Raw genomic sequence first — 13,610 nt, 5'->3', positions numbered from 1 at the left:
GCCCCCCCTTGAGGAAACCCCCCCAAATTTTCAGGGGCTGCTCAGAAACAAAATGTGCCATTTTCCTGAAAATTTCTGCCGATTCCGTCCACAAACGCCAAAGTTATTAGACATAGAATTTTCAAAAATCCCATAGGGAAAAAATCCTAACTATATATACCTATACATATATATATATATATATATATATATATATATATATATATATATATATATATATATATATATATATATATATATATATATATATATATATATATATATATATATACACTCCAACCAAAACCTCGTGCAACGCCTTTGCACAGAGTCCAGTACGCAGACGCAGTTGAATAAATCCACAGCCAGTCTTACATGGATATTCTTCTTTTTATTCCATTTTCATAGTAAAGTGCAGAGGTGCAACAAAATGCCGTACAGACGCGTTTCGGGCGTGAACACCCTTGCTCACTGTCAGCGGGTAAGCGGCTGAGTACAGGTTTAAATAATGCAACAACTAATTAACACATCGCGCCAAAACACTACCAATAGTCAATTGACATAGAAAGTGGACTTCAATTTACGTTTGGCTAGTTTACACCATGCATTTGTGGCGGCCATGTTAAAACGGTAACGGTGTGATTAAAATATTGCCATTGTCGCATAACACTGGTATATGCATACAAATATACATATAATTAAGGGCATTTTCACATAGCACAACATCTAAATACAAGGAAATTCTATTATAAAGTGCTAATGCATAGATTCAATAGAAGTGCAAAAAAAATTTTTTACTGTGCAAATACGCAAACCATCTAATTTTATCATGTGCAAATACGCTGTAAACAGATACTCTTCTTTACATCTTAAAAATGAATTTCCTCCAAGATGTACTTCCTGCCCTTGTAATTTATCATTCTCAAAGATAAATCCAATGCTGGTAATGCACTACCATAATAATCATAAATTTGGTCCAAAAAACATTCCACTTGTAAAATGTTGGAAATGGCGATTGGATATCGGTAACAATCAGTTGATAAGTATGCAGAGAGTTGTAATACATAGTCATGCATTAAAAAATCGAAAGATAATTCTACATACACAGACCGCTGAATAACTAAAGTATATTAAAGTGAAGGAGTGCTAGAATGTCCTGATCAACATAGAAAAGACATCATGGGGTATGGAAAAAAAACAAATCAAAAAACATGTTAAAATATGCGATTGCATAATGAATCAGTTCATTGAATTTTCTTGAAATGCCCAAATGTGATTCGAGTTGGTATAATAAATCTTACATACAAGGTTGACATAGGTCCCTGCCACAGACCAACGTCTTCCCTATTATATCTAAAGCAAAAAACAAAGCGTGGAAATATCGTAAATATAAATGTGGGAACATGATAATGCACCAACAGGACATAACATTAGGACTGATCAATGCGGATGACTGCCTGCTCTAATAGTGAAAAGATGCCATATTGGCCCATGGTGCTATACAGAAACAGGGTTTTAAAGAAACAGGGTTTTAAAGAAAAGTGCTCAGGTCTTCCCCCATGTTCAAACCTCCCGGGATCTTTGTGTTGAGGCGAACAATATAAAGGGACTCCAACTGTCTCAACTGTCTTTCATAGTCCCCACCTTTCTTTGAAGTTCTGACCGCATCTATCACATAGTAACTCAGATGGAATAAGTTTCTACTGTGGAATTGATCAAAATGTCGGGCCACAGGATAATTTTTGTCACAGTTCACTATGGCCTGTAGGTGCTGTAGGATACGTTGGTGCACAGGTAGTTTTGTACTACCAACGTATCTCAGATTACATGAGCACGTAAGTACGTATACCGCTAGCTCGGTTTTGCAGGTATAATGGCCTTTTATATATGTTGGTTTACAATCGAATGGTGTCATGTATGTTCTGGTGTTGGTGCCAAATTTGCATGCCCTGCAAGATATGCACCGAAAGAAACCTTTTCGAGGTGACAACCAATCATTGTTTTTAATTAATTCCGGTGAACTGGACACTAAGGCATTTCTCATGCTGTAAGCCCGTCTGTAGGTCACTTCAGGTTTTTTAGGCAGAATGTCTTTAAGCGTTGGATCAGTGAGAATGACAGACCATTGTCCTCTGACCAGTTTGGAAATCTGATTGGCCTGACGACTGAAACCCGTGATCAATCGTATGGTATTGCTATTCTCTTTCTGATTTTCAGAGATGGAAACAGAATTGGAAGGGGCCCGCAGGAGACTCTTTCTGTCTAGCTTATTGGCTTTGGACATAGCTGTTTTTAGGACACTGGGTTTATAGCCCCTCGCTTCCAACCTTTTCATGGCTTCTTTTTGATGGAAGTCCCTTTGCTCCAATGAGCTACAGGTCCTATGAATTCTGAGGAACTCTCCATATGGTATGGATCTGATGGTGTGACCCGGGTGAAAACTGTGTGCGTGCAGTATCGTGTTGCCTGCTGTGTTTTTTCTATAGAGGCTTGTAGTCAGAGTATCATTGACTACGGTTACCTGCACATCTAAGAAGCTGATTTCAGTGTTACTAATTTCTGCACTGAATATAAGGTTGGAATCATTGACATTAATAGCTTTAACAAAACATTCAGCTTCCTCCTGGCTTTCCCTCCAAATAATGAAAATATCGTCGATGTACCTCATGTACTTTACAATGTTATTATGCCAAATATTCGAGTAGTGAGTCCTGAGGACATGCTCCTCCCACCAACCCACGTGGAGCCCCGCGTAGGTTGGGGAAAAACATGCCCCCATAGCCACCCCTCTCAACTGTTTAAAGACTTTGTCATCAAACAAAAAGATGTTATTATTGAGGCACCGTTCTACCATAGACAGAAGCATTACATTGTGTTTATGCAATTCTACTGGTCTTTTGTCCAGATAGAATTTCAAAGCTTTGAGTCCATCTTGATGGGAGATACTAGTATAGAGACTAGCAATATCCATGGTGATTAATAAATAATCTGAAGACCACACACTTTGGTTCAAGTTTCTAAGAAAGTCCGTGCTGTCCTTAATGTATGCAGGCAAAGTGGTCACAAAGTCTTGTAAGTAATGATCTATATATTTCGAGGTGTTCTCAAACAGGCTATGGATTGCAGATACTATTGGTCTTCCAGGCACTGGTCTGACCCCTTTGTGGACCTTTGGTATGAAATAAATGTTCGGTATAACTGGATGCCCTTTATACAGATATTTCATCTCCTCTCTGGTTAAAAGGCCATCTCTTTTCCACCCATTTAGTTCCTTGTAATAAGCTAGCTGGATGTTTTTTGCTGTTCTTAGATCACATTGTTCATAGCATACTGTGTCATTTAGGTGGCGATACGCTTCTTCCATATAATCCAATTTGCTCCAAAGGACCACATTACCCCCTTTGTCAGATTGATTTACAATGATTGCATCATTGGATTGTAATTTTTTGATTAAATCATTGTATGGTTTCATGCTTGAATTGATGGTATTTCTTTGTTTGCTGACTTGGGTATGTAGTTTTTTCAGACCATTAGTTAATAACTCCGCATAAGTGTCTATGGCATCCTTGGGCATGGATGGAATGAAGGTTGATGGCGGTTTAAAGCCACTAGATTCACTTTGACCAATGTCTATGTTTTCATCACAGGCTGCATCCTGGGTACTTGGAATGGATGTGTTGTCGTTACGCAAACTATGCATGTTTTTCAGAAGGGGCACATCCTTAGCCTGTAACCCACTTCTTTCAGGGTTGGCGGTTGTAATGACAGTTTTTTTGTTCTGTGTTAACCCTCCCTTGATGGCATAATATTTGCGTAATTTAAGTTTCCTAATGAACTTAAATACATCTACTCGGGTGTTGCCATAGTTAAAGTTGCTCTCCGGACAATACGATAATCCTAGAGCAAGTAGTTGTTTCTCTGCCTGATCAAGTTCCACATTGGTCAAATTCACAATCGTTTTCTCCATTGCTACTGCTTGTTCACCCAATTCTTCTTCCTTTGTGGCCGCCCTTTGCCTTTTGGCGCATTTACGGCGATCCCTCCGTCTTGTGTTTCTTCGCCGCTTGTTTTCACGTTTCTCGAGCGTAGAGTGCCTTTTCTCTGTATCCTCACGAATTCGAGTTCTTCGTTCAAGGTTAGTTGCCCCAAATCCCCTTCCTCTGAACCTTGGGCTCCTCCATCCGATTCTTCACTGCTTGGAACCAGACTTTCCAAGGAGCTTGAGGCATTGAGGTCATTTGTTCCCGATGCACTGGGTTGGGCTTGTGGTGGCGCTGGCGCTTGTTTGGGCAGTTTGTTGCCTAGAGATCTTTGTTTGCGTAAATGATCGTATTTTCTGGCAAACGTGTAAATCTGCCCCAGTTTGTAATCTTGTTCATCTCTGGCAAATTTGTACACTTTTCTTTGTTTTATGGTGTTTTCATGTTTGCTCAAACGATCCTTGATTTCTTTACGCGTTTGTTCAATTAAGGCAATATCCTTTGAAAATATGTCTTTTGCCAATTCCTCATTGATTCTTGTTATTTCTATGAGGTCTTTGTCTCTATCAATTTTGGCATACTTTACCAGGAGGCATAGCAACCTCATGGACGCCTCCAGGTTGCTTTCTGCCCAATCCTTCAACAATAACGGGTTCGGATTTTCAAAACTGGGCACCAGCATGATTCTTAGGCCCCGGGGGACCCGATTCACTTCCCGATATTTTTCTAATGAGCGAATCTCCCACCACTTTGTGAGTTCGCTTCTCATGTGCTTCTCTAGCTCTTTCAACCGTTTTTTGACGTCGCTGTCTTTCGCCACCGCAAAGTTTTTACTCATATTACCACCCGGTTTCACTGTGGGCAAGTTCTGAAACAGCTGATCGAACGCCTCCTCCCGTTCCCGCTCTTCCGACATAGTTGCTCCTCAATAGTTATGCACGTAAGATATGAAATAAACACAGGGACAGCACATTTGCAATGCGTCCCCTTACCGCTGGCTGCGTGGACACTCCTCCAACCTGCTTCCGGGTTCCACTTGCGTGAATCTGCAATGATTCCGGGCTTTCGTACCAAATGGCTCCGACTTCCGACGGCTCCCTCGGCACAGGCAAAACCCGGGCACTGGATAAACGTTCCGTGTGATACTCCGTAAGGCAGGGGGCTGGTATATATTGCTTCCCAGCAACAATCTCCAATTGGTCCGTCTTTTACCAGCCGTCTTTCAAGAGAAGGGTCTGCGTGTACAGGAGCCGACCACGTCCTGTGTAATATACACTCCAACCAAAACCTCGTGCAACGCCTTTGCACAGAGTCCAGTACGCAGACGCAGTTGAATAAATCCACAGCCAGTCTTACATGGATATTCTTCTTTTTATTCCATTTTCATAGTAAAGTGCAGAGGTGCAACAAAATGCCGTACAGACGCGTTTCGGGCGTGAACGCCCTTGCTCACTGTCAGCGGGTAAGCGGCTGAGTACAGGTTTAAATAATGCAACAACTAATTAACACATCGCGCCAAAACACTACCAATAGTCAATTGACATAGAAAGTGGACTTCAATTTACATTTGGCTAGTTTACACCATGCATTTGTGGCGGCCATGTTAAAATGGTAACGGTGTGATTAAAATATTGCCATTGTCGCATAACACTGGTATATGCATACAAATATACATATAATTAAGGGCATTTTCACATAGCACAACATCTAAATACAAGGAAATTCTATTATAAAGTGCTAATGCATAGATTCAATAGAAGTGCAAAAAATGTTTTTATATATATATATATATTCACTGAAAAAACCATAGGTTTCAGGAACGTTATAGTTAGTTGGACATTTCACTCAATGCATTGCTGATGACGTCACATATTACATCATTCATGACAAGGTCAGTGACATCACTGATGACATCTCAAATGACATCACTGATGACATCACTGATGACATCATCCAGTGACTGTGTGTTTTCCGTAAAGTTTAAATATGTTTTATATATATATATTGGCCAAGGTGTATTGAAGAATGAGTGGGTGTATAAGTGTCTGGATGGAGGAATTAGTAGGTGCGTGACTGACTGTATAAGTGAGTGATATAAATGTGCCTTACTGGATGCATGGGTTAGTGACTAAACTGTGTGAATGTCCGTATCAGTCTGTCCATCTGGTGTGTATGCTGCTTCATTGGTTGGTGAGTAGCTACATGAGTATGTATATGGGTTATTGATTGGTTGCCTGAGTATTTGTATGGGTGCAAGAGTGTGTGTGTGGGGGTGGGTGGGAGGTGTGTGACTCTGTGCATAGATGTGTGAATGTGTGAGTGCTTCATTCACTGGGTGGTATGATAAGTAAGTATGGTATGGTAAGTTTATTATGCATAGCTAATTAAAACCAGTACAAACATTTTGCATAAAAAAATTTAAAAATATGATGGAAAAGTTTGATCATTTAAAGTCCACATTTTTTTTTTTTTAAACCTTGCAGTAGAAGACCCAAAGTGAATGTCTAGTAGTCTTTTCCCTGGGGCCAGGGCAGCACGCAACCTTTGCAACCTGGTAGCTGTTTGCTTGTTGGTTGTGTTCATGATCGTCGATTTTTGCTGTTTTTGGCAGTCTTTGCTCTATTATTGCCAGGAACTTGACGTATCTGCAGTTCAGTTTGGTATTTGCAGGATTCAAGCAGGCGAGCACCGCTTGCCTTCGTGTAGTAGTCCCTAACTGCTTGAACTGGTCCTTTAAGAGCTGTTGGCGGGCTTGTCGAAGCTCTTTGCAGAGGCAGGTCATGTGGAGGATGTCTCCCTTTTCTAGGTTGCAAAGTGGACAGGCTTCGTGGCTGTTGCTTCTGAGCCATGGTGGAATGTGCTCTCTGCTGGGCAGCACCCCTAGTCTGTGTTTCAGTTTGATGGTTTTAGAATAGCCCTGACTGAAGTATGCTTGTGGTGTCAATGCTTTGTACGTGTTTAATGTCATCCAAGCATGGTTTCTTTTTGCAAAGGCCGCCTTGTCTTCTGATAAAGAAAGATGTTTTACGGTTTTCCAGACTCGTTTTTTGAACGGGTTATGCCCAAGTTGCATGTCCCAGATCGCAGATGCTTTGACAGCCCCCAATGCTGCCTTCAGGTAGGAGCGTGCCTGAGATGCATCCCTGCTTTGTATATCATGCCACAACAGTGAATTTAATGTGTTGGTTCTGGCAGACCGGAGTTTGTGGCAACAAATGATGTTAGCTCCCTGTCTGGTGAGGTCCTGTTTTTGCAAGCCAAACTCCAGCCTTAGTTGTGCGGGCGAGGTATAGGGCGGGAGCGAGAACATTGTTCTATAAGCTTTTGCCTGGATAATGTCTAGGTTCCTGGAATCTCTTCCTCGTAGTGCCTCGCTTCCGTAGGAAATAGAGGGGAGTAGCTTAGCCTGAATGACTTTCAAGTAAGGTGTCAAAGTTGGCCCTGAGAGTTGATTGGCTAAGTTTTTCAGTGTGACGGCGATCAGAGCTCCTCTTCTTTTTGTTTCCTGCAGCTGCTGGGCAAATGAGCCTTCACTGTCAAAAATGACTCCCAGGTATTTGTATTCGCGGGATAGCTCTATTTTCCGGCCGCCCAGGGACCAGGACTTCTGATGTTTGTTCCTGTTGTTAATTGACATTGTGCGTGTTTTACTCAGGTTTATTTTTAAGTTGTTTTGCGTTGCATAGCTATGCATTTCGATGAGTAGCTTCTGAAGACCGGTATGAGTATGGCTGAGAAGTACGACGTCGTCCGCATAAAGTAAGTTGCTTAGAGTTTTTCCTCCCAACCTCGGGGAGTGGGAGTTGCATGTGTTGAGTTGGCTTGATAGATCCGCCATGAATAGGTTGAACAGTATCGGGGCGAGCACACACCCTTGTTTGAGGCCTTTGGTGGTGCGAACTTTGGATGACAGATGGGTGCCGCTTCCTAGCTTCACCTGCACCCAGGTCTCAGAGTGGAGAAGCTCCAGCATATTTAAGATCGGTTGCGGTATACCCCATTGTGCTAGTTTCCCCCAAAGCCTCCCTCTCTCGATGTTATCGAATGCAGCACTGAAATCGATGTAACACAGGTGCAGTGGCATTTTTTTTGTTTTCGCTGCATCAATAATCAGAGAGATAGCCAGAATATTAGTAGCTGTTCCTGTGTTTTTACGGAAGCCAGTCTGGTTCAATGGTATGATTTGATTTGAGTCCGTTCATTACACAATTTCCTCTAAAATGGTTACCGCGAAGTATTTTGCCTCGTTGTCGATGAGGGCTACTAGGCGATAATTGTTAGGATCCATTTTATCGCCTTTTTTGTGTATGGGGACGATTGTCGACTCTCTCCAAGACTCTGGAATTCTATTTAGGAGTCTTATTTCCGTATATAGCAGTTGCATGATGGTCGCCCATTTTGTGTTTTTTTCCTTAAACAGGGCTGGCGGGATGCCATTGGGGCCTGGGGCTCCTTCTTCCCTGCCCTTGCAAATCTGCTTTGTGATTAAGGTGTATGGCTCCAAGAGTGCCTGTGGAAACAGCTGTATGGGTGGGAGAGGGTGTATGGGTGTCTTGGTGAGTGAATGGATATCTCAGTGCTACATGTCCAAGTAACTATATATGTAAAAGGCAGTGTATTTGAGAATTGGAGTATATAAATGACTATACGTGAGAGTCAGTGATTGTGAGAGTGGCTGTATGGATGAGTGTGTACTTGTATCAGTGATTGTATAAGAAATAAGTATATGTTAGTATCTGTATGAATAAGTGAGGTTGTGTGTGTATAACTGTATAGGTGAGAAAATAGAAGTGTGATTGATTCTTTGCATGACTGACTAGATGTGTGAGTAACTCTGAATGAGTGACAGTGTGTGAGTGTTTGTCGACGTGTATGAGTGCCTATAATAGTGTTGTATTGATGAGTCACTGCATGATGAGTGAGTGTATGGGTGAATGAGTGGATGTGTGTGTAGACCTAGGAATCAGTGAGTGCGTACGTAGTAACTGGTATTGGTGACTCTATTGTTTCGAAAATGGTAGTCTGCATTTTAGAGTGCGTGTATTAAAGGTTTTATTAGGTGTGAGGAGGTGCATCAGATTTTTACGTGGATGATGTCATCAGTGATGTCATGTGAGATGTAATCAGTGATGTCACTGACCATGTCATGAATGATGTAATATGTGATGTCATCAGTAGGGCATTGCGGGGGCCGAGTTATAGTTAGCTCAACTAACTATAACGGCAGAATTTCTATGGTTTTGTACGAGTGAAATGTCCAACTAACTATATCGTCCCTGAAACCTATGGTTTTTTTCAGTGAATTAACCCCTTCCATGCTGGTGACGAACCCCAGCCGTCACGCTCTGCGGCGCTCGTGTGCTGATGACGGCTGGGATTCGTCACGGCCCCGCCCTGTTCTTTTGTTTACCGCACAGCGGCGGAAACGGCCCAGCATGGAAGGGGTTAAAAAGGTTTTTTAAATGCTAATTTGTAACTATAACGTCCCTGAAACCTATGGGTTTTTCAGTGAATTACTAAGGTTTTTTAAATGCTAATTTGTAACTATAACGTCCCTGAAACCTATGTTTTTTTAGTGAATTTCAAAGGTTTTTTAAATGCTAATTTCTAATTATAATGCTCATTAAACCTATGTTTTTTTCAGTGATTTTAAATTATCATTCCTTTCTCAACCTAGTATAAATAGCCGATATCCCCAGTTTTCAGGCAATAGCTTCCGCAAAAAAATCGCCACAAATGAGAGCAACAACTAACGGTAATAATATGAAGAGTAGGCATTCTCGTACAAAAATAACACAAAAACACCACTTCCCGATATTTTCAACGAACAGCCAAATCTGGGGTACGATCCAAAAACAGTCAATAAGCCGCGTTAGCAGTAGAAATCTTACATTTGCCTTTTACTGGTGTAAAGCCCTGAGAACTGGAAGGTGTATATAGGCAACTTAAAAGCTCATTACTTTCTTGTGAAAGCAGCCAAGAGAAACTTCTTTCAAACCAAGATAGAAAATGCCCAAAATAGGAGTAAGGAAATCTTTAGTATAGTTAAATCCTTTTACCGCCCCGAAAGCCGGCACGAGGGAAGGGCCATGCACAATAGACTGGTCTAAGCAAATAGCTCAATTCTTTCACAAAAAGATCTCTGTGATCCAACAAGCCTTCACTCACATCTCAGAGGAAGAACTGACCTTCTACCTTGGTTCTAATAGCATATTTAAATGCTTGGATCTTCCATCTTTACTAGCTTTCCCTGAGTTCCAGCTTGAAGAGTCACTGACCCTTCTCCAAAGCATTGAGTCTAGCTCTCCTACCGACACATGTCCAGCGAATATTCTGAACCTATTAGCTCCCACCATAAACCCCACGGTAAACCAGCTCTTTAATGCTTCCCTCTCCTCAGGCAACATGCCAAAATTATGAAAGAATGCTAAGATTCTTCCACTGATAAAAAAAGCTAACGCCAGACCAACAGACCCTGCCAGCTACAGGGCAATCTCCCTTCTTCCGGCCGTCTCCAAAGTATTAGAGAAGCATGTAAACAAGGCCCTCCAAAAATACATCAAAGGTAGAAAACTCCTTCATGAGTCCCAATCCAGTTTTAGGGTTAACTACAATACGGAGTCCGCTCTGCTGGAAGTAACTGAATTTCTCAAGGGTACGCTGGACTAGGGAGGCAAGTCTGTTCTGATACTGCTTGATCTGTCGGCGGCCTTCAATACGGTCTCAAATGAGAGGCTTTCGGAGAGACTTCCCAGCATTGGCCTGGGAGGGACCGCCTTAACATGGACGTCATCCTTCTTGGCAAATTGATCTCAGGACATCTGGCTCCCACCTTTCTCATCCCCTGTTCCAGCCATGAATGTAGGTGTCCCTCAGGGCTCCATTCTCAGTCCTACCCTTTGTAATATATATCTATGCCCCTTACATTTCTGGTAGAGGAAGAGGGCGCCAAAATTGTTTCCTATGCTGATGACACTCAGCTGATTTTTACATGTGAAAAAGGAACCGGCTTTGTCAGGGCCATGATTAGGTCTTCCTCACAAACTTTTTTAACTGGCTTAAAATCAATCAGCTGAAGTACAATCCTGACAAAACTGAAGTTGTTTTCTTTGGTAATCCAGAAACGCCTGACTGGAGCTCTTGTTGGCCAAAAGATCTGCTTCCCCTGCCCGCGGAAAAGGAGAAAGACAAAAACTTAGGAATTTTCCTAAACAAGACACTCTCTATGCGCTTTCAAATCCAAAATCTAACTGGCGCTTGCTTTGGCATACTCCGGATGCAAAAACAATTCCTGCCACTGTTACTGCTTGAGAGCAGAAAGATGGTGATGCAAGCTCTGGTTACATCAAAGCTTGACTATGTCAACAGCTTGTACCTCGGTCTTCCCAATTCCCTTATCCAGCGCCTACAAGTTATACAAAACGCTGTGGCCAGAGCCATCCTGAGACCTAAACCCAGATCTAGTATGACCTCTATTCTTAAGTCTATACACTGGCTCTGCATAAAAGAACGGATCAACTCCAAAGCAATGACCATCATCTTTAAAGCTTTTCCTGGCTTAGGAGCCGGCTACCTTAATAAGCGCGTTAATCGCTACACAAGACTCCTAAGATCTTCCAATGCTGAACCTGGCCATCGTGCTTAAAATATGCTGTGCCCGCACTGGCGGCAGATCCCTCGGCTTTCTTGGTAAAAAATTGTGGAATAGCCTCCCTGAGTCTCTGAGACTAACCACATACCTACTCTCTTTCAGGAAGAACTTAAAAACCTGGCTTTTTAATAACTCATGGGTCTTTTACGCACATTTTCCTCCTGCTGTCATATGCCAGGGCACTCCAGTCTGAGTAGCTGCGCGCTTTATTAAATACGCTATTTCATTTCATTAGGTCCCTGACAATGCAAAGGAACACTCGTTCAAATTCGAAGGGCCTTATTTATGAGGCCTTACTTCACTTTTATGCCGCTGGTGCGTCACTTTTGTGACGCACTAGCAGCGTAAAAAATGTGCCATGTTGAGCCCTACTTCACTTTTATGCCGCTGGTGCGTCACTTTTGTGACGCACTAGCAGCGTAAAAAATGTGCCATGTTGAGCCCTATGTACAAAGTGAAGCACATTTTCCTCCTGCTGTCATATGCCAGGGCACTCCAGTCTGAGTAGCTGCGCGCTTTATTAAATACACTATTTCATTTCATTAGGTCCCTGACAATGCAAAGGAACACTCGTTCAAATTCGAAGGGCCTTATTTATGAGGCCTTGCTTCACTTTTATGCCACTGGTGCGTCACTTTTGTGACGCTCTAGCAGCGTAAAAAATGTGCCATGTTGAGCCCTATGTACAAAGTGACGCATCTAGGCACCACATTATACCTGCGCCAGGTATAATGTATGCAGTGTGGGTGTTGCCAGCAAAAAGCCTCATAGAAGTGATGCTTTGAAATCTATAAGAACTCATTGCGCCATGCGTCAATATCTTACACCTGCCTCCCAGCAGATGTAAGACTGATGCAGGCAAGCCCCATGTGAAAGGATACATTGCTGGACACATTGCATCTATTTTCAGACACACCCAGCAATGCATCACTTTTGCGCCTACAGATACGTCAGAAATACTGACGTATCTGTGACTCCTTGCGACATGATGCGTCATACAGTGAATATGACACATCCATCATGTTGCAAGGAGGGCGCACTAAGATGTGACTTATCCCTGTTTTCACACAGCAATGCATCACTTCTCATAAATAAGGCCATAAAAGTGTTTAAATCTAATATTCAGGGTGAGTTATATGTGTTTTCAATATTGTAACACAGCAGCAACTCACCAATATTACTGCAAATAATCTCTGTGACACACTCCCATTTCTTATATGTTAGGCCTTGTTTTATCTAAAAAACTTTTTTTATGTATATTGCATGAAACATACACATTTCTCTGCATAATGGCTGTAGTAGTCTCTCACACATCAGGTACATAAAAAATGATTTTCAAAACAATCTATTTAAGCAAAATTCAAGGTTCTTAGGGCAAAACTCTGGAGAACTGAGCTGACTCTGTCAGGGGGCCCTCTGAAAGGCTGGGTCCCTGGGCCAGAGCCCACTTTGCCCATGCATTAACACGTCTCTGCATTAGAAAGGTTTTTAGTTTGGCTGGTAGCATGCGGGGTCGATTCCCCAGCTGAGGCATTGGAATCTCACGGAGCTCTTTTTCCCGTTGGCACCACCCGGATCATTTCAGAGCGGAAGCTATACCCCAGGACTCTATCCTCAAAGGTAGAAGGGAAGAGGTTGTTATAGAGGGGACAGAAGGACAAGGAACTAAGATATGTTTGCAAAATGACCCTTTATCTATTCAAGCAAAACTGGGTGGCAGACTTGCCCATTTCATAAGCAGATGGAGGGAGATTACCTCCGATCCTTGGGTGTTGCAGACGGTAAATGGTTACCGGATAGCCTTTGTGGACAATCCGGTTCAGGTGAAACGACCTCCTCCCATAAGGTTTGCAAAAGAGTAAGAAAAATTGGTAAATCAGGAGGTTGTGGAGTTAGAGAAAAAAGGTACCATAGAGATAGCTTTAGACTCATCAATAGGATTTGTAAGCAATATATTTCTAGTAGAGAAAAAGGACAAGGGCAAGAGGCCGGTTAGAAAC

Source organism: Lissotriton vulgaris, chromosome 3_1, assembly GCF_964263255.1.
Source record: "Lissotriton vulgaris chromosome 3_1, aLisVul1.2, whole genome shotgun sequence".
NCBI lineage: Eukaryota > Metazoa > Chordata > Amphibia > Caudata > Salamandridae > Lissotriton > Lissotriton vulgaris.
The sequence above is the reverse complement of the archived record's forward strand: the minus strand, read 5'-3'. Positions refer to the sequence as shown.